A 22947-nucleotide genomic window follows, 5' to 3' on the forward strand; every position below is an offset into this window, starting at 1 on the left:
GCTATGGTCAGAGATGTTAGACATCAGCATGAAAGAGTCTTTAACCACCAGAGAAATCAAATGTCAGGAGGCAATTTATGAAATGTCCCGAGGTGAACAGGATTTAATCGAAGATCTCAAGCTTGTATGAAAGGCCTACCATGACCCCACGTTAAAGGTGTCTGTCATGCCAGAAGATGAACTCATGCACGTTTGGTGATTTGGATGCTTAGATACCTCTGCATGAAGATTTGTTGATGAGGATAGGAGAAGCAAAGGATTGGATGAGAGCCGATGAGGGCAAGGGTTCTAGCTGCCTCATGGGCTTCTCCTCCTGGGGTCAGAGGTGGGCCTAGGAAAGGAAAGGCTCTGAAAGACTTGAGTTGGGACTTTCTTCTGGGAAGCTGGCAATGAACAGATGAGATGATATATGTGTTCCATGGGAAAATAAACTGGTGCTTTTGAACCCATGAGGAAGTAGCAAGGCAGTTTCTGGCTACAGAACATACCTTGTAAAAGCAAGACTATAAAAGCTTGGAATCATGGTGTCATGGAAAGGGATTTACTTTATATTCATTCTTTTTTGTTGAAGCTTTTATGGCAGCATTTTCATGCTGGGTCCATCCTTACCTTTGAGGTTTGTAAACCCATCTTGGTATCGCTGGATCAACAACCGCCTTGTTGCCATTTGGCTCATGCTACCCGCGGTGTTTTTGGAGACCATGTTTGGTGTAAAAGTGATTATAGCAGGTGATGCATTTGTACCCGGAGAAGAAAGTGTCATTATCATGAACCACCAGACAAGAATGGATTGGATGTTTCTGTGGAATTGTCTGATGAGATAGAGCTGCCTCAGATTGGAGAAAATATGCCTCAAAGCCAGTCTCAGAAGTGTTCCTGGATTTGGGTGTGCCACACAGGCTGCTGGTTATATCTTCATTCACAGGAAGTGAAAGGATGATGAGATCCATTTTGAAGACATGATTGATTATTTTCGTGATACAGCTGAACCACTTCAGTTCCTCACATTCCCAGAAGGGACTGATCTCACAGAAAATAGCAAGGCTCAAAGTAATGATTTTGCTGAAAAGAATGGACTTCAAAAATATGAGTATGTCATACATCCAAGAACTACAGGCTTTACTTTTGTGGTAGACCATTTAAGAGAAGTGGCTGAAAGAAGAAATGATCTTATAAGAAGTTTTGCCAAGGGCCAGGGATTTAGCTCAGTGGTTTCGCTGCCTGCTGCACAAGCGCTAGGACCCAAGTTTGATCCCTGGTACCAAAAAAAAATAGAAGTTTTGCTCAAGCACCTGATGTAATCAGTCCCTGAAGGTACAAAGGTTAGTGAAGCATAGCCCGGCTTCACCTAATAGCATAGAGCTCACAGGCTGCTATGGGAGACAGACATGCAAACAGTTAAATAATGCACTCCACTATTTCAGCTTTCTTTGCCTTGCATAGCCAACCAATCCAAAGCTGAATACTTGTATAGCTTGAAAATCAGACTTGGCTGCTGCTCCTCTGAGAAGGTATCCTGCCTCACTCCCTCTGCCATAGAGTTATCCATTGCTTCCTTTGAATGCCTCTGTATCTTATGTAGTGTTACATAATTGTCCTTATCACACAGTATAGTAATTTGTTTACATGCAGCTCTCTGCCACCAGACCGTTAATGACAGTTTTTATCTTTGGTCATCCAAGCTCCTGCCACAGAGCTTAGCACCCACTAAACGCATCATAAATATAGATGAATGGATGCTGTCTCCTCTTGTTTCCAGTCCCTCTCCTGCATTCCAGCATGCAACCTTAGACAGTGAGGGAGCATAAAAGAAATGAGGCAAAACTCAGGTGTAGAAAGGAATATTAAAAAATATTCGTTGATTGATAAGACACAATTATTTCTCTTTCCTATCTGAATAGTTATACTAATGTATTATAAAGCCCTGTTAACTTAAATTTCTCACTTCAATGTGAATTATATTGTTTTGAGAATTGGACTGAAATGTATAATTATTTCATTTATGAAGAAAGGGGTTCCTAAACATAGAAACTGAATAAAATTTGGACAATTGTTAAAAAAAAAAAAAAAGAATAGAATTAACTAAGCCTGATTGAATAGTTGAGCATATTGGTCACGTCTTTGTGAACTGGTTACCAGGCTTGAAGTCCTACAAAGACTACTGTATTAGCCAGCTGGCAGGCAAAGCTCTTCTTGATCAAAAGAAACCGGATCCATGAGCCTAAGACTTCCTCCAGCAATGTCTTGAGTCTCCCTTCAGTGTCAAAACTAGATCTTTGAAGCCTCTTAGATATCCCTTGAAGTTGCCTAGTCAAATATCCTTTACTAGAAATTCTTAGAAATTCTAGAAAGAAATTCTTAGACACACTCAAAGACCACCCTGATGTTCAGCTTCTGGAAGAAGCAGTATTGATTAATACAAGGAGTTCTCTGTGATACCAACCTGAAGAAAGGAGAATCTGAGTGCCAGTACTGCATTGACAAGCTGGAGTATCTGGAGGAGAAGCAAAAGGACCCTAGAACTGAAGAAAGTAAAGTACTGCTGTGCCATGGGGAGCTGAAGAACAAAAATGGGACAGAAACTACATTTTCCTTTACATTTTCAAGATGTCTTGGTTTTGACTCAGCCTGTTACACGGAATGAGCATCATTCTTACCAGGTTTACCGGCAGCCAATTCCAGTCCAGGAGCTGGTGCTAGAGGACCTGCAGGACGGGGATATGCAAGTTGGAGGGTCCTTTTGAGGGGCTTTTGACAACTCAGACAAAGCTAAAAATATCTTTAGAGTCCGCTTCCAGGATTCCTGTCCTGGCCAGTCTCACATGCTACAAGCCAGTGATATGTTCCATAAGCAGCAGTGGTTCAACTGTATCTGAACCGCCATTGCCCCTTTCCAGCAGGCCACCAGTCCACCAGAGCTTCAGGGTTTGCCAGAGCTCCACAAAGAGGGTGAAGAGAACAACCCTTCTGCTGGGAACCTCCAAGCCCAGAGAAGGCCATCAACGGTTTCCAGTGTTATACAGGTAGAAGGTGATGAAAATGCTTCTGAATTCAGTTTTGGAATACAAGTAGCAGAAGATTCCAAGTGTATAAAGGGACATTGAATACAATCTGGTGTCCAAAGAGCAAAGGACAAAGTGCAGTTAAGTGGCAGACAAAAAGAGACTTTGGTGTAAAGGAAGCTCTGTGGATTAACTGGCAGGGAGACTATTTATATATGTGTACAGTTCTGTTTTTCCTGGTAATGAGACTATCATAGGGTTATTTTGTACCAGTTGTAACATTTTCATGGTTTGAGGTTCTTTTTCCTTTTTAACTTTTATTTTATTTTTTAATGGCAGCTAAAGGTATTCAGATTACAATTAAATTGCAGAATTTTTTCAAAGATATTATCTTGGATCATTTAGAACATTATTTAGAACAAGCCTGATATTTTTAATCTGATGAAATATTTATGAACTTAACAGGTTTTCCTGTTTCTGGACTCATCATGACTTTCCAGTACCAATCAAATGTGATATTTATAATATCTGCTAAAAGAATTTTTCAAATACTGGAATTCTACCAGCATTCTCTGTTAAGCCTTGCATGCCAAATTTAAAATTTTTATATTGGCACCTAAAATTTGCATGAAATACATGTTTGAAGTACTTCAGAATTGACAGTGAAGTGTAGCTGCTTTGGCAAACCATAAAAGTTAGTTTTCCATTAACTGGAATACTGTATATTATGTTAGGCTTTTATTTTCACTGCACATTCCTCATTTTTCTTTCATTTATCCTGCCAATTATTTAATTTTTTTTTATTTTAAAGTAGTTTTTAGTATTTGCTTTTAGTTTTTTACTTTGGGGCCTTTTCAAATTGGCATGTGTTTAAAAAATATTTCTCTTCCTGATTAAAATGTGTGTATGTATATGTGTGTATACATATATATATATATTTGTGGATTTTAAAATCATACTAACTTTACCAAGTAAAACCAAGACATACTGTTTTTGAGCCAATTAAGAAAATTGTAGTTTTTAAAGTGTAGCATTTCAGGGTAGTGAAGACACATGAAATAACTCAGTATATTTTAGACTACTGAAAGAAAATCACTTCAAGGATTTTATTGAAAGTTTTAATGTCTGAAAAGCAAGAGGGAAGGTACTTGACTGATAATAAGTAAAAGAAAAAAAAGAGGAAGAAAGAAAGTCCTTTGGTCTTCAAGTAAACAACACTGGTTATGCCAGAGTGTGAAAGGAGATAGGAAAAGCTCAACTTGAGGGTTTGTGGTAAGGCTCGAGGGGATGTGAACTTTTATTTGCTTTGGTTTATAATATGTGCAAATAATGCATTTGAAAAGAAACAAATGTGTTCAGAGTTGGACAGTATTAAATCAATTTTGGTGGATTTATTCATAAGATGGATAAAAGACTGGTGATTATAGTGTTTAAAAGGGGGAAGGAGAACTGAAGCCCTTTGTCATCACAAGTTTGTATAATGATGATCAACTCAGTGTTGACTATTATGTGAAATATATTTGCCAATGGAAATGAAAATTTGAAAATACTATAAGTACATCATTCAAATGATTTCTCTGTATAAATGATTTATACAATTTAAAAAATCACACACAATCACCCCAGAAAAAAGTAGTCATGGATTTGTACTTATTCTTCCATACTATTTTGTGCCTTTCCTCAAGTTCTACAGAACATATTTTAAAGATAGATGATAGGAATTATGATACAATTAGACTATCATGTCAACAAACTTTTAAAATCATATATACATATACACTCACACATATATATTATATATGTATACATGTGTGTGAGTGTGTATATATGTATGTATATATATATATGGAGAGAGAGAGAGAGAGAGAGAGAGAGAGAATTGAATCATCACTTTAACCTCATTCCCTACAGCCATGTAAGCAAGTGAGTCTCACAATGAGATCAATGATTTATGGTATTCTCAGAAATTTTAAACTAGTCTGAACATTTTCATCCTAATATGAAAATCTATGCAAACATACTCCTCTGATATTTCCTAGAACTTTAGCCAGTGTGTTCTACTAGCATAAATTTCTTACGTCCTGCTTCCTTGGGGATGAGAATCAGACCAGTAGGAAGTTTCTGCAACCATACTCCTTTTTCTTGATGTTTGGTAAAATACTTTTTGTTGGTGATAATAAACAAATGATACATGGCCAAATTTTTTAATGGATTGCATCAGTAAGAATTTAAGGAAAGAAGGCTGTATAATTCTTGAAGAAATGCAGCACAATGGAAAATGGGAGGTTCTTCCCTACATTTCCATTTGTGTACAATTTTTGTTTCTTGAGTTGGCCTTTTCTAGTTAGCATTGGTGTGCTTCTCCATTTCTTCAAGAGCTGTTGCATGTGGAGCGTAGGATGCGATAGAAGCTGTCCTGTGCTCTCTTTGGGGGAAAGAAACATGCCCGCATTGGTGTCTATCGTTACAGGAGAGGGCACTGTGGGAAACTCTGTGGCCCATGCTGTTCTTGGAGAATTCACTTTTCAGCCTTTCTTAGATCAAAATGAGTGTTTGTGTAGTTCATATTATGGTCAGTTAGATTGGCACACTCATTTTAAGCTCCAAATTTGAGGCACGTTGATTTCCAGTTGTCCAAAGACACACTAAATTTTAGTTAAATATTTTCAGCCCAGTCTTCATAGATTGCCAGTAGGTGGGTGGTTCAGGATGCTGCCAGGAATTTCAGTGCAGAAAGAGCTCAGTGCCTAGCCCGAAGCTGGTTCTTAGAGCTGTGTGCTGTTACATGGTGGTAAGTAAGCTGTGCTGTAATGTAGAATTAGAAAATACTTGTTATTTACTCAGGAAAGTCAGTTTAGTGGCACAGATTTGCAATAAGTTAACTTGTCTTATTAGCTAAATTTCTCACCTGGTTCCAGTTTGTTTTATACTTTTCTTTTGTATAAAGAGAGCCTCTCATCTGTTAGGCAAAAAAAAGAAGATAGTATGACTTAATTTTTTTGCCTTTTACTTAATGAAATTCATCTTGGCAGATGATTTATTTTTAAAAATAGAATTTTACTTCCTTTTTTGTATTGGTAACCCATCAGATAATTAGTAGCCCCCTTTTCTATGGCACTTGTATCGTGATTGATCAGTTCTCTTTTTTTAAATTTCTTAGTGAATGCTCAGGGGATATGCAACAACTTCATCGATGTAAGTAAATAGTTGGAAAGATAAGAACCCAAGAGTTTGAGCCAAAGCATTTCTGCCATGATTTCTAAACAATATAATGAGGACTCCATACTATTGCCATGGACTTCTTTTTCTGCAGTTTGTAAATCTCTTGTATTTTCCTACAGTGTATTCAGTTTACTCAGGAAAGTCTTTGACTTAGTAATGTCCATATTTTTAAGGGTTTGTGGTATTTAAGTTCCATTACAATAATGTAGGTATAGTGTAAACATCTACCTGAAGTTTTTTGCCTTAAGTTTTCTAGCCTTTTTAAAAATCAAGGTAAACTAATACATCAATATTAAGGACTATGGTATCTGTTGTTTCTGTGTCATAACAGGCGAATGTTTGGCTTCCTCTTTCCTCCATGACCTTTCCCACCACCCCCATTTTCTGGACATGTATCACATTTTTAAATTGAAATCACCCATTGGTATTTTCATTATGATTGTTGTTCTCTGCTGAGTCATGTAATAGTCCCAATATGCTGCCTGTTTGTATACCCTCCTTCTTTTAAGTATTTCTGAACTCTTGAGTAGCTCTGCACTTGTCTTGGATGATAAGCAACATTCGTTCACAAAGCCAAGTGAGCGCAGCAAGTAACCCCAGCTAGTCTTCCTGTTTTCACATTCTTCTTTTCTGTGTGTGGAATTAATTTCCTATCTTCACTAGGACTGTTTTCTCACAGCTGTTTACCCCTGCAATCTTGTAACATTTGCCGCATGCTGATCAAGACAGTCTCTAGGTCCTACAACACACATCTGTTTCATTTTGCTCCTGAAAGCAGTCCTCTTTGGTGTCTGTCACCCTATGTGAGCAAGGCTGGTTTTTCCTTAGGCCTGCTGCCTGGCTCTTTCTCTGGGATGTCTTCTGGAAGATTAGAGGTCCCACTTGATCCAGCTATTCTCTTGCTGGGTATCTTCCCAAAAAATTAAAAGAATCATACCACAGTGATATATGTGCACCCATGTTCATAGTGGCACAGTTAATAATAGCTAAAACGTGGAAACAGCCCTATTGCCCATCAAATGGAGACTGGATAAAGAAAATGTATGTTTTTTTTTAATAAAATAGGGTACTACTAGTCATAAAGAATGAGAACGAGAGACATTTATAGCTAAATGGATGTACATTGATGTCATACTCTTGTGCATTAAATAGGACACACACATGTAAATACCAAATAGTTTCTCTGGTAAATATGAAAGTGTAAATAAGGATCAAAATGTATAATGGATGATGTGAAATGTGAAGAAAAGTTCCAAATGGGAAGGGGAAGTGTGTGTGTGTGGGGGGGGGGCTGTAGGGGAAAAGAAAGAAAGGAAAAGAATAAATACTAGAAAATGAAAAAAAGGAAATGAAGACATTGTAAAAAGGCGCGGGTGGAGGGATTGACAGGAGAGCAGGGGAATGGGGAAAAAATAAGAACCAAGATAGGAATTTCTTCTTACATGGATTCTTCTGTCAGTATGTATTGACTACCTAATCACATGAATTCCACTTAAGTGCATTCTGGGAATTTTTCATGAGAATTTGCAGGCTTTTTCTTTAGTCATTTTCTTTCTTCTATACTGCTTCATGAAGGTAAAGGAAGTATATATGAGTTGTGTAGCTAAACTACACCCCATTTTGCTTTATTTCTTGACTAGTTAAAAATGAGTGATATGAGCTATAGTATACTGTTGCTGCATGTATTATTTTCTTCATTGTACTCTTCTGTCTTTTTGTAGTTCATTTTATCAGATATTGAAGTTGGTGAGGGAGAGAATTATGGCTCCTAAATTTATCTGTTACCTATAATTTCATGCCGTGGACTATCATCTCTTTTTATTTGAGATTTTCTCCTTTTAATTAACTGCTACTGTCTCATTTAATAGATCCTAATATCCAAATATAATTATGTCATCCCTCCACTTAAAATTCTCAATAACCTAGATATAACATCAAAATCAGATAATGAACTAAAAAAGAGAAAAGTTGCATTTTAATAAAATTAAAAACACTTGTACATCAGAGTGCATTTTCAGGAAAGAACAAAGGCGATCCCCAGAAGAGGAGAAAATAACTCCAACTTTAAATCTGTTAAAATAAAACAAAAAATCTGATAAAACATTAATATCCAAAATATATTCAGGACACCTACAACTCAAAAATGATGTTTAAATATTAAACATTCCAAAAGATCTTGTGTAAACATTTCTCCAAAGAAAATACAGATATGGCCATGAAATGTTGAAAGATGTTTATTATCACCAGTTACGAAAAGAACTATAAATCAGAACCAGAATGAGGGTATATTTCATTCCTATTAGGGAAGCTGTTTTAAAAAGAATAAAGTAACAATGGTCGATGAGTGTGGAGACATGGCATCCCAAGTGAATTGGCATGTACTGCTGGTGAGGGCATGAAATGGTGCTGCTGATGTGCCAGACAATATGGTGGTTTCTTTGAAAGTGAAACATAAAAATGCCATATGATTCAACAATTCCACTGGTGATCTATCTCCAAAATAGCTGAAAACAAGGACTCAACATTTATCACAAAATTCAAAGCAGCATTACTCACAGGAGGTAAAAGGTGGAAATAACCTAATTCCTATTAAAAACTGGTTGAACAATTAAGATATGGTTTAAGTCTGCAATGGAGTATTATACAGCCTAGAAAACAAGCAAATTCTGATTTATGCTGCAACATGGATAAATCTGGAAAACATTGTGCTACATAAGAAAAGCCAGATACGAAAGATACATATGGTGTGATCATGCTCATGTGAGGTACCTAATATAGACAAATTAATAGAGATAGAGATTTCCGGGTGCTGCAGATGATGTAAGTGGGTGGGATTGTTTCATGAGTGCAGAGTTTCATTAGTCATTGTGTTCAGTAAATGGAGAGTGGTGATGGTTGTAGAACATTGTGAATATCATGAATGACACTGAATTGTGGGTCTAAAATGATTAAAATGAAAAACTTTTGCTACATATATCACATCTTAAAAATACAAGAACACTTCCATTGTATGTTTAAAATATAGTCCCTTTATGACATGATCCCATCCTACCTCCTTCACTAGTGCTGCTTCCTCTCACCTTTTATCCCAGCAATAGCTCAGATCACACTGACTCTCCAAGAATGTTATGCTGCTTCTATCTTCTGTTTATTACCTCTAAAAGAAGTTTTTGTTCTTTTGAAGAGTCTACTCCACATTTTTTAACTGAGTTCACCAAGTTATTAATCTTAGCAATTTTCCAGCATTCTGTAGCATACAACTACTATTTATTGATCACTACACAGACCACTATCATTGGTAAAGGTTTCTTTTCCTGCAACAGACATATTGATAGCATTGATATTGTAGATTCACAGCCATAATTGAGTGACATTTAGTGAAAGGATGCTAATTAAGCACCATCATTAAAATTTGTAACTTAAGGACAATTTCATTATCTTCCTCTATTCCTAGACTAAGCACATTAAACCCAACTGATAGTTATATTCCTGGATACCAAGGGAGGTCAACTTGGAAATGAAAATTTGATTTTCACTGACAAACAGGAAAAATATTCACATATAGATTGATGAAAGCTAGAGAGAAAGAAGGAAAATTTGGGAAGATCCATGCTTGAGAGCATCCAATAATATTAAGCATTTCTTACTGGTTGGTTCATTGAGCTAATAAATGAGTCATGTACATAGCCTTCTTAGATTTTAAGTTTGTATCACTTGCAATTGGAATGATTAGCTTTGATTGCATCTCTGATTATTTACATATGTCCTTTCAATATTACTTTCTCAAATTATTATTCTGTTTGACACTGCCAGGCTGCAAGATCATAGAGTATTTCCCTGCTTTTTTCATCTTGCTTCCCCAGAACTGCATATTAAATTGAATTTCAAAATTAATTGGTTTCATATTTTTAGAATTGTGTTTATTTCTCATTATAAAAGCTACCTCAGATGGTGAATGGTTGGGGAAAGGGGTGTAAAAAGAATTAAGATGTGTCATGTACATGTACCAACTAACCACAATGAATGTAATCATATATTGTAAATGTGAATTAAAACTGCAGGAGGGAGATTTAGAGAAGGAGAGGGAGAAGCAAAAGAGGGGAAGAGAAATAAGAAAAGCTATCTGAGTTCAGGCTGCTTAGATCAGCTTAAGAAATACGTGTTTACCATGGACTTCTTATGCTAAACAGAATAAACATGATTGATTCTTAATCAATTCTGAAGTCCATAAAATCATACAGAACTAATTTCAGAATTTCAGTGCAAAGTAAAAGTGGTGAGATGAGTTGTTGTGAGAAAAGAGGCACTGAACAATGGGAGATGTATTCACAGAAGTAACTGAAAGGCTACAGAACCAAACACTGAAACATATGAGAGAAAAATAAGACTACCCACATTCCCACTTCCTGCCATACTGAGACAGCTGAACATTAAACCTAGTCTACCGTACATATAAGACAACTTTCTACACACACACACACACAAGCACACGCACGCTATGTATATCATGACATGTAGCTTTTGGTATTTTAATTGAACATTTTAAAACAATTTTTACCAAAATGATTAAATATTATCCTGTTATGAATAAAAATGGGTATTTATCATATTTTACTTAATTATCCTACTATTGTTAACATTACCATTGTTTTACAAATTCATTTATAAGTATTACCAAATTGATTATTTCATTTTATCTACAATTCATTTCCAATCATTTATCGAACAAACGTAGAAATAGTCTACTGTGCCAACAGTGGATTAGCTGTTAAAAATGGAAGTAAATTTTATAACTAAACTTTGGAGTAATTGAGGCCTACAGATTTTTAATGACTAGGGGTTCCTTCTCTCCCCTAGGAATGCTTCATTTTGTTTTCCCCTCCACTCCTAATTCCTGCCCAGCATCCATAAACTTATCTTATTTCATGACCTGTAGGAATGTACTGTCATCCTAGCTGTGTGATAAGTGCCATTGGCTTACACCGTCATTTTCATAGCACTGAAAATGGGAGCAGCAACTGGGCTTGGTGGAATGGGTTGCCTTCCTGGTTAATAATGCTTTATGTCAATTAAAAATGCCCTAGTAATCAGCATGGTACCCTATTGTATGGACAAAGAAAAAAAGTTTACCCCGTAATCACACATATAAGGAAGTATTTATCTTGCTTTTATATATGCTTAGATATGAGTTTGAAATAACATTGCCTGTGTTTCAGTGTCATGAGTTAGCTTACAAAGGTAATGTGAATAATTTATTTCCAGATAATTGTTTAGATTCCTCACTTGGAAAATATAATGAGGATATAGGGTAGCGTAGTTTCTCAGTTAAGAATCAAAGCCAAGTACCCTCTTAAGAGAAAGAAAAAATCAATCAATTAAAGGAACATAGCATTTTTGCCAACAAAATGAACTCTTTGTGTGGTTTTCAAGGAAATATATCCCATTAAAGAACACTGCAAACAGAAATATCCTCAGCATCCAACTAACTAGAGACAGATGCATGTGTTTATTATTCTTCCCCCATGCCCACTGGCTGAGGCAGTGGAAGGTTTTTTTCTTTCCTTCTGCCTTATCTCTTCCAATTTTATATCCTCATACTCAATAAACTTCAATGCTTACTGCAGTGAACAGAAATATGTTTCCTGTTTTAAGACTATAACAACACAGTTTACTTGTATCCTTTGCTTGTTCTAGTCCAGTGGACTATATCTCAAATGAAACTATTCAATAAAGCATCATCTTAGAAGAAAAGTAGCCTGGACTTCAGACATGTTCTAATTACTCATAAAATGTTTCTTTCTCTAATGCTAAAGTAGACTTAAGAAGAGGCAGTTTGGTAGCAGATATTAGCTACATTTTAAAGATTGAGCTCAGGGGAACATGTGTTTCTAAAGAGTTGAATTAAAGTAAAGGACTTATCTATTTTTAAGTCATTTTTGTGAAGTCATGGTTATTTAATGTGCAAAGGCATTGCAGTACCCAAGAGTGGAAAGGGAGTAAGAAACGGTCCAACAAAGGGAGAAGAGATAACAAAGGAATGGAAACTCTTTGTGGAACTTTGCTTTTGTGAATTAGTCTTTCTAAACATCTTTTGAATCCCATCCTAGTCTCAATGTCCATTAAAGTATTTATTCAACTTGTATACTGAAATGTTCCAAAATATAATATACAAGGGTTTGGGACTACATCATCAAAAAGACAAACTATCTATAAAATTTACACCTAGGAAATAACAAATATTCTCAACAAGATATCATCACTTAATTGTTTTATGGTTGCTCTATAAGTAAAAGTAAAATAAGATATCCAGAACCAATTAAGGGAAACTTTTCCTGAAGAAGTTGGAAATGAGCTTTGAAAGATGAATACCTAACAGAGGACTATCACAGCCAAAGGAAAGGAACATTGCAGAGCTCTAAGACTGAGAAAAATACACGTTCCAAGACTTGAAAGGATTTCAATTGGGCTAAACAAAGCAAGGGAGCTGTCAGTGGGAGAAGTGTCTATAAAGTGGACATTGGCCACATCACAAACACATTCTAAATATTAATTCTTAGAGCAATAAAAAGACATTGAAAAGTAGTGGATGTATTTGAGTTATTTAGACACATTTGTATTTTATGGCTAAAAGATGAAAGAGAAATGAGGGTCAAGAATGATCCTAGAATTTGTTAGAGCAATTACAAGAAGGGGAGTGATAGTGTTTGTTAAATGTTACAAAGTCTCTTGATTGTGCATTACAGAACACTAAGCAAATATAAGTAAATAAAGGCAAAATCAGAAAATATATTTTCTTCAATAACAAAAAGTTTGGAAAAACTAAAGTTAATTGTATGGTTCAATGGAATTAAATATTAGACTGTATTGAAGCATTTTTCTTTTTAATGCTTATTTTTTATTCTCTTAAATTGTTTATGTGATTTTTTTCTGTTGAGTAGATAGACTTCTCTCATTCCATAAGTGACTTGGCTATAGGGATCTTTTTATTTTTGAAGCATAAATTCAGAAGGCATAAATAGTTTTTCCTTGCCAAGTTTAATTTGGAAATTCTCAGAAAACAATTAATATTAGGTTTTCTTCTTTTCTGTACTGCATTTCTGTGACCAGAAGTTTAATACCCAAACAGTAGTGAAAAATCCCATTGAATAACTTAGCGTTCATCTTAAAAACCCACTATATTATTCCTCACCAACTCAAAATAGGTGAACATTAGAAGAAAATCAAACTGTAAGGTTGGAGGAAGACACCAAGTTTTGGAAACCATTGGTTTCAAATGACCATATGTATCTAATGGACAGTGTTGAGTGGGCAGTTAGATTACCAGGTCTGTAGCTCCAAGGTGTGGTCTAAACTTTAGATTCATTTTGAGGTGAATTGCATATGGATGATAACTGAAGAAATGACACACTATATTATTACAGTGAAATAATAAAAAGAAAATAAAATACATTTAAGATAAACCTTGAGATAACATTTAAACCATCTGACCAAAGAGACTGAGGGATAGGAGGAAGAAAAAAGGCTCAGAACTAAGGGAAGAACATCTTTCCAAAAAACGGTATTGTAATCAACTGAAACATTTCAGAAGTCACTTTAATACTTAACACATGTTCAATGGACTTAGAAAAGGAAAACCTTGTCAAGAATAATGCCTGAGTGTCCTGTTGGGGGTGTGACAGCAGTGGGGGAAGGCTGACTAGAAAATGGAGAAAGCGAAAGAGTAAACCACCACGAGGTGACTATGCACCAGAGCTCTGAGGGACTCAGCTTGATTAAAACTGGATAGAGGTCGGTTTTCCTTGTGGTGTTTATAGTACGTATGGGTGTTTGTGTGTGTGCATGTTAGGATAGGTGGTCATAGTTAATTGTTAGTGGATCTGTATGTATTTGTTCATTTAAAAGTTTACATTAAGAATACAAATGGGAAGGAAAGACAAAAAGCTGAAAGAAATATGTAGAAAAAGTATAAAAATTATTATTATTAATAATAATAGTAATAATAACAGATGAGTTTCCTTTTCTAAACCTCAAATAAATTTTTATACCAGGACCATAATATTGTTTTCTTGATGTTCCTTTCGTCACCCTCACATACTGAATGATTTTTTCCCCAGTTCAAGATCTCTGTTAGTGTCCATTAGAGCTATGTGCTTTTAATTTATATTCAGATGTTCAGATGTTCTTTTAATTTATATTCAGCATCTTATTTCAGGTTATATAGGAAGAGAAAACAGAGCAATTTCTATGTGTTTCTTTTAGTCCACTTATGGTTTATCAAATAAAAATGTTGACTCAAATAAAAATATTATATTCTACACACATTTTTAATCATGATAAGAAAGCTTATATATCTTTTAAAATATTGTTGTGGCTCAGAAAATAATAATCCAAAGTATTATACTTCAAAGTGCTAAAAGCTTTGAATTAAAAGACATTATAATTAATTCTAAATAGAAGGCCTTAGAATCTACCTTAGAAGCAAAGTCACGCTTAACTTTCCCTGTTTCTCCCCTGAAGTAGGGTGAGAAGCTGTCTCTAAAATGTCCTTATCTTGGGCCAGGGATTTAGCTCAGTGGTTCCAGCGTGTGACTGTCAAGTGAGCAAGATCTGGAGTTCGATCCCCGGTACCAAAAAAAAAAAGTCCTTATCTAGTTTAGGAAGCATAAAAGAAATGCAATTGTCCTAAGACCTCTACATAGTTAACCTATTCAAATAACCAGGAAAGATTAGTGGAGATAAAAGACTGAAGTCATTACTATGACCAGTAATAATTTTCACTTTTTCTTCTCTGGTCAGTTCTGAGAGATTATATGGGAGACTCTCTGAACAGTGACACCCCATACGCTAGGTAGAGCTCCAGTCTTTACCTTCTTTAATTAGTCTCTACTTTCTCTGTTGAGGGTAGGAGCTTTATTCTAGGCCATTTTCTGCTCATTGGGTTCATTCATTTATTTAAAAAATCATTTGCCACTCAAATTGCCTGTAACACCATTCCCATTCTTCTAAGAGGGTACTTAAGCTTTGACATCTTAGTCTTTCTTTGAGTATCATACTTTATGTCTCTTGAGCTTGTACACATTAATACATTCAAATGTCTTTTTCTCCTATTAATCTGCCTATTGTAACTTCTTTTCAGAGTACTCAGAGAAGGTAGAGGACATATCCCTTCACTCCTACAAGACTCTTTGCAAACATGGATACCAAGCTTTGAACCCACAGTTTTCACACATACTCAGATAAGAAATGCTTAGTAATCAATTTTTCGTGAGAACTTTTTAATGACATAGTAGATGTCAGATCTGGTAGGGACAAATGACTGGGCAGTTTAGAGATGAAAGGTGTTCTCCTGACTATGCGCCCTAAATATTTGTAGAAAGAACATTTTGAAGTCCTTAAAATTGCACATTTACATGTGTAGAAGAATATTTGATGAGATTCAAATAAAGTTGCAAGAGTTAGAGAATGCAGTGCAGCATTTCAGTGCAAGTATTATAGAATGAGCTTTCAGTTAAATTTGGGCACAGCCTCTTTCAAGCCAATACAAGAGACTGTGTAGCACTGTGTGAGTCAGAGACTATAGATACTTCATTCATAAATGTGTACGTATTTTTAGCTGTCTCCATAACCCAGGTCACAATGTAGAAGTAACTTTGGATTAATAGGTTTATATAACGCTAAGTGAAAAAATCACCGTTTTATAAGAAACAATGGAATGCAAGAAGAAATTTCCATAGATGGTCACTAGATAATGGACAAAGGACAGATGAGGGCTTCTAGGTAAACTACATAGTCTACACTCCCGTTTGGAATATTTGGAAGAAGAACAAATGAATATAGTGTTCACAAATACAGCCAGGACATTATGTGACCTTTATTTAAGATACACTGAAGATTTTGAAGTGTAGAACTATTAATGGTTAAAGTTCTCAATCAGTGCCATAATATATTCCCGATTTTGCAACCTCTCTTTATGCTTTCTAGGTATTTCCAACAATGGTTCATTGTAGGCATTAACTCACAGAGCCCCAGTAAAACAACAGTGCAGTTGAATATCTCTGGAATTCACCATTTTTCTCCCAGTATTGTACATCTGAATAAGATGCACTTGTTAGCTTATGCTGGTACAGCTTGGAGGTCTTCCTCTCCTCAGGTTTTAGAAACCTAAATCAATAAAGAAGCTCCAGAACATCTAAATAATGACTAAAACACCTTCCAAAGTATTTTCTTGATCTTCAACGTTTGTTTTAATTATTTTTTTGTATTAAATTCTTTTATTGGTTACATTGTAGGTATACAACACAATTACGTTTCTCATTGGGAATTATGCCTTTACATAATGCATCTTGGTTCTTATTTTTTCCCCAGCCCTAGCTCTTCCTTTACGCCCTCCACCTTTCCCTGTTTACAAAGACTTTATTTCCATTTTTTCCATTTCTCATCATTTTTCCTTTCCCTTCTTTCCTTTCCCCTGCCCCTCCCACTACCCCTATGCCTTTGGACCTTTTCTTCCTATTTTACATTATCGATTATTCATTCTAATCATTGGTACATTTTAGGTATACAATATAATGACATTCATCATTGGAAATTTGCACCTTTACATAGTCTCTCTTGGTTCTTATTTTTCACCGTTGCCCAGCCCTCCCTTCAACCCTTCCATTCCTCCCTATTTACAAAGATTTTGCTCTTATTTTTCCATTTTCTCATATTAATCCCATTCCCTTCTATCCTTTCCCCTAGCCCTCCCACTTCCATCCCCTTTGCCCGTTTTCTTCCTATTTCACATTACCAGTTATACATTTGGTCCTTATTTACACTTTCAGTTTCTCAAACCAGAGAAACTATTTGGTATTTACACATGTGTGTCCTATTTATTTCACTTAAGAGTATCGCTTCAATGTGCATTCACTTAGTTATAAATGTCTCTAATTTGTCGTTTTTTCTGGCTGAGTAGTACTCCATTTAAAAAAAACACACATTTTCTTTATCCAGTCTCCAGTTGATGGGCATTTGGGCTGTTTCCAGGTTTTAGCTATTACAAACTGCACTGCTGTGAACATGGGCGCACCCATATCACTGCGGTATGATTCTTTTAATTCTTTGGGGAAGATCCGCAGCAGTGGAATAGTGGGGTCAAATGGGACTTCCAGTCCCAGTCTTTGAGGTATCTCCATACTGATTTCCACAGTGCTTTCACCAGCCTACACTCCCACAAGCAGTGGAGCAGGGTTCCTCTTTCCCCACAGCCCCACCAGCATTTGTTATTGGTTGATTTCATGATAGCAGCCATTCTTTCTGGAGTGAAGTGGAATCTCAGTGTTGTTTTCATTTGGATCTCTAGAATGACCAGTGATGTTGAACATATTTTTATGTATTTCTGTGCTATTTCTGCTTCTTTGTCTGAGAAATGTCTGTTCATTTCAGATGCCCATTTTTGGATTGGGTCTTTAAATTTGGGAGGTCTGATCTTTTTAAGTTCTTTATAGATTCGAGATAGTAGACCTTTGTCTGAGGAAGAGCAGGTGAAGAATTTTTCCCACATTGTGGGTTGTCTTTTCACACTGATGGTGGTTTTTCTTGCTGTGCAGAAGCCTTTTAATAAGAAAAGATCCCATTTGTTGTTTGTGCTAGTTCACGGCCAATTGAGGTTTTGTTCATAAAATCTTTTCCTACACTGATGTCTTCAAAGGTTCTACCTAACCTCTGTTCCAACTGGTTCAGAGTTTCTATTTTAATATTTAGATCTTTAATCCATTTGGATTTTAGTTTAGTGCATGGTGAGAGACATAGGTCTAGTTTTAATCTTTGGCAAGTTGAAGCCCCATTTTTCCAGCACTATTTATTAAAGAGACTATCTTTCCTCCAGTGAGGGTGTTTGGTTCCTTTGTCAAAGATGAGATGGCTGAATGTGTCTGGCATTGTTTCTGCATCTTCTAATCTATTCCACTGATCCTCAAGTCTGTTTCTTTGACAGTACCATGCTGTTTTTATCACAGTAGCTTTGTAGTATAGTCGCAGGTTGGGGATTGTGATACCCTCTGTCATGTCTCTGTTACCTAGAATTGCTTTTGCTATTCTGGGTCTCTTCTTGTACCACATGAATTTTTGGATTGTTTTCTTAAGGTCTGTGAAGTATGCTGCTGGGATCTCAATTGGAATTACATTGAATCTATATAGCAGTTTTGGAAGTATGGCCATTTTCACTATATTAATCCTTCCTACCCTGGAGCAGGGGATGTCTGTCCATTTTCTGATAGCATCTTCAATGTCTCTTTTCAGAGTGCCATAGTTTTCAGAGAAGAGGTCTTTGATTTCTTTCGTTAGGATGACTCCTAGGAATTTCAGTTTTTTGGATGCTATTGTGAAAGGAATTATTTGCCCTATTTCTCTCTCAGTGAGTCTGTCATTGGTGTAGAGGAAAGCTATTGATTGTTGTGTGTTGACCTTGTAACCAGCTACTTGACTGAATTTGGTTATTAAGTCTAGAAGAGTTTTGGTGGAGTTCTTGGAGTTTTCTATATAGAGTATCATGTCATCTGCAAATAATGACAGTTTGACTTCTTCATTTCCTATCTTTATTCCTTTTCTTTCTTTCTCTTGTCTAATTGCCATGGCTAATGTATATAGAACTATATTGAACAAGAATGGTGACAGTGGACATCCTTTTCTTGTTCCTGATTTTAGTGTAAAGGATTTCATTTTTTGACCATTTAGTATGATATTGGCTGTTGGTTTTTCATAGATGGCTTCTATCAGTTTGAGGTAGAGACCACCTATTCCAATTTTTTGTAGGGTTTTTAACATAAATGCATGTTGGATTTTGTCAAATACTTTTTCTGCATCTATGGAGATAATCATATGGTTTTTGTCCTTGGCTCTATTGATAAAGTGTATTATGTTGATTGATTTTCGTATATTGAACCATCCCTGCATCCCTGGGAGGAATCCCATTTGATCAGGTTGCATGATCTTCTCGTTGATCTTCTGCATTCTGTCTGCCATTATCTTCTTAAGGATTTTTGCCTCTATGTTCATTAATGAGATTGGCCTATAGTTCTCTTTTTCAGTTGGGTCTTTCTCTGCCTTGGGGATCAAGGCGCTGTTTGCTTCCAGGAATGAATTTGGGAGTATTGCTTCCCTTTCCATTTCATTGAAGAGTTTAAACAGTAGTGGCAGCAGTTCCTCTCTAAATGTCTTGTAGAATTCAGCAGTGAAACCATCAGGGCCTGGGCTTTTCTTAGGTGATAAGTTTTTAATTACATTTTCAATTTCATTGGTTGATATTGGGTTGCTCAGAATTTTTAGGTCTTCTTCATTCAACTTTGGTAATTCATATGTATCTAGGAATCTGTCCATTTCTTCTGTGTTGTCCATCTTATTGGCGTATAGGTTCTGGAAGTAGGTATTGATGATCCTAAGGATTTCTTCTGGGTCTGTTGTAATTTCACACTTTTCATTCCTAATTGCTTGGATTTGGGCCTTTTCTTTGCTTTTTCTGACAAAGTTGGCTAAAGGTTTGTCAATTTTGTTGATTCTTTCGAAGAATCAACTCTTGGCTTCATTGATTTTTTGTATCGTTCTCTTAGTCTCCATTGTATTGATTCTCCTCTGATCTTTATAATTTCCTCCCTTGTATGAGCTTTGTGTTTGTCCTGCTCTTCTTTTTCTAGCAGTTTGAGGTTCAGCATCAGGTTGTTTAATTGGGCTCCTTCTGTTTTCCTAATATGCGTATTCACTGCTATGAATTTCGCTCGTAAGACTGCTTTCAGGTGTCCCATAGATTCCGATATGTTGTATTGTCATTGTCATTTAATTAAAGGAACTGTCTGATTTCTTCTTTAATTTCCTCTGTGACCCATTGGTTATTCAGAAGTGTGTTGTTCAATTTCCACATGTTTATGAAATTTTTCGAGTTTCTTTTGCTATGGATCTCCAATTTCATCGCCCTATGGTCTGATAATATGCAGGGGATAACTTCAGTTCCTTTGCACTTGCTTAAACATGTTCTATGTGAGTATGTGGTGTATTTTGGAGAATGACCCATGTGCAGCTGAGCAGAATGTGTATTCTGATTTTGTGGGGTGGAAGACTCTGTAAACATCTGTTAAGTTCATTTGTGTAAGAGTTCGATTGAGTTCTAGTATTTCATTACTTATTTTTTTGTCTAGTTGATCTATCTATTTGAGACAGTGGGGTGTTGAGGTCCCCCACTACAATTGTATTAGTGCATATATGTCTTTTCATGCCTGTTAGTATTTGTTTTATATAGTTGGGTGCACTAGTGTTTGGTGCATAGATATTTATGATTGTCATCTCTTCCTCTTGGATTCTTCCCTTTACAAGGATGTAGTGTCCTTTTTCGTCTCTCTTAATCAGTGTTGGTTTGAAATCTACTTGATCTGCCAAGAGGATAGCAACTCCTGCTTTTTGGGGGGTTCCTGTTGCATGGAGCATTGTTTTCCACCCTTTAACTTCCAGTCTATGAGTTTCCTTTTGAATGAAGTGTGTTTCTTGTATGCAGCATATTGTTGGATTTTGCTTCTTGAGCCATTCTGCCAGTCTATTTCTTTTGATTGGTGAATGGAGTCCATTAATGTTGATGGTTATAACTGAAACGTATTGACTTGTCATTACTATGACTTTTCTTTTTGTTGGGTTGTCCCCCATGACATTTAATTTCTTGTCATGCCAGATGGGTTCATTCTGCTTTGCTTCCTGGGGTTGTGATCCTCAATGTCTGTTCCTAGGATATTGTGTAAAATTCTTTGGAGTGCTGGTTTGGTATTCACGAAGTTCCTAAGGTGCTCTTTGTCATGAAAGTATCTTATTTCTCCATCCATTTTGAAAGATAGTTTTGCAGGGTACATCAATCTGGGTTGGTGGCTGTTTTCTTTTAGGGCTTGGAATATGTCCCTCCAAGCTCTCCTTGTCTTGATGGTTTGTGTTGAGAAGTCTGCTGTGAATCTGATAGGCTTTCCTTTGTATGTGATTTGTTTCTTTTCTCTGACTGCTTGGAGAACTTTGTTCTTCTGGAATCTTAAGAATTATATGCCTACGTGTAGATTTTTTTCTTATCAAGGCTATTTGGAGTCCTATATGCCTCACTTATCTGTATGTCAAGCTCTTTTCCCCTGCTTGGGAAGTTTTCTGCCACTATTTCTGTGAAGAGATTTTTTTTTATGTCATCTCCACTCTCCTGTTTCTTCATTGAGCCCAATCAGTCTTATATTGTTCTTCTTTGCATCATCTAGCAGCTGCTGGATTGATTTCTCATGTTCGCTTATAATTTTGAAGCAGTTTTTATTTTCCTGATCACTAATTGCAATCTTATCTTCTATATCTGAAATTGTGTCCTCACATCAGCTCATTCTGCTGTGTAGACTTTCAGTCTAGTTTTTCATGTCGTGGAAATCTATGTGCATCTGTTTTATGGATTCTGTTTGCTTCTTATGTTGGGATTCCATCATGTTCCTGAGCTCCTCTCTAGATTTATTAACCATGTCTTGCACTAGGGGCACAATTTCTCCTGTTATCTGAGAAATTATTTCTGATTTTGTTTTTTCCAGATCCCCTTTTGTTGCCAGTTCAGTGGGTCCAGGTAGTTAAGTATCAGAGTGTTCCATCTCATTTCCCTTTGGGGTTGCTGTAGGTGATCTTGAAGTCTGGTTTTGAGACTTATTTACATGTTTTCTCATTTTGACTAGGGTGGGGGTTTGTTAGCACCTGCATGGATTACCTCCTCTGAGCTGGGTGAGGTGGGACAGAGGCCAGAAGCAGCAGTAGGGATGGTGACCCAAAAGCCCTTTCCTGTGTGCTGGGAGCGGTGGGAGGGATGGTGGCCTGGAAGCCTCTTCCTCTGTTTCAGGAGCAGTGGGACAGAAGGTGGCCCAAAAGCCCTTTCCTCTGGGTTGGGAGCACTGGGAGTGATGGTGACCTGGAAGCCCCTTCCTCTTTACCAGGAGCAGTGGGACGATGGCTCAGAAGCCCCTACCTCTGGGCCAGGAAGAGTGGGACTCAGTACCTCCATCTGGTGTTCTGGTGTCCTCTGTGTCTTTGTAGTGTGGAACTAGGTGGCTGCCTGTCTGCATCAGGGTGATTCATTGTCTTCCTGTCTACTGAGGACCTTGGTAGGGTGTGCACAGACCTGCCTGTCTGCAGTGGGCTGATTCGGCATGTTCTATGCAACTCAGGACCTCGGTAGGGCAAGGACACACCTGCCTGTCTGCAGGGGGGTGATTCGGTGCCTTCTGTGGGACTCAGGACCTTGGTAGGGCATGCACAGTTCTGCCTGTCTGCAGCGGGCTGATTCAGCATGTTCTGTGCCACTCAGGACCTCGGTAGGGCATGGGCAGACCTGCCTGTCTGCAGCAGGGTGATTCGGTGTCTTCTGCGTGACTCAGGACCTCGGTAGGGTGTGCACAGACCTGGCTGTCTGCAGGAGGCTGACAACATTTGGTTTAGATACCCATGTTGCTAAGAAACTAGAAGGCAAAGCAGTCTATACCTAAAGATAACAGGGACGTTTCAGCCCTATGTCAAATAAGCTTGCACTACTGTGGCTTTCTACCCCATCCTTAGCAAGTAGAACTGGCTAGAAAGTTTCTTATCTACAGTGGAAATACATATTATCATTTCTAAGGTACGCATCAACTAAAGTGAGAGATATGGGGGAAGTGAAGAGATGTTGAAAGTTGAAAATAAAAGAGTTTACATAATCACAAAA

The 22947-nt window shown here is 36.9% G+C and overlaps 1 protein-coding gene and 1 pseudogene across 8 annotated transcripts in view; both read left to right on the forward strand.

Annotated features, from left to right (window-relative positions):
• LOC110347574 (olfactory receptor 7E24-like) overlaps positions 1 to 22947 on the forward strand; it is a 150555-nt gene that overhangs the window by 23127 nt on the left and 104481 nt on the right. The gene's annotated exons all lie outside the window — the stretch shown is intronic.
• LOC101700077 (lysocardiolipin acyltransferase 1 pseudogene) lies at positions 522 to 10118 on the forward strand (annotated as a pseudogene). Its single transcript, XR_015451177.1, has one exon. The product of XR_015451177.1 is annotated as a lysocardiolipin acyltransferase 1 pseudogene (transcript).

The sequence above is a fragment of the Heterocephalus glaber genome, unplaced genomic scaffold, assembly GCF_053883595.1.
Source record: "Heterocephalus glaber isolate CG9 unplaced genomic scaffold, H.glaber_assembly_v1.0 deba00001227, whole genome shotgun sequence".
NCBI lineage: Eukaryota > Metazoa > Chordata > Mammalia > Rodentia > Bathyergidae > Heterocephalus > Heterocephalus glaber.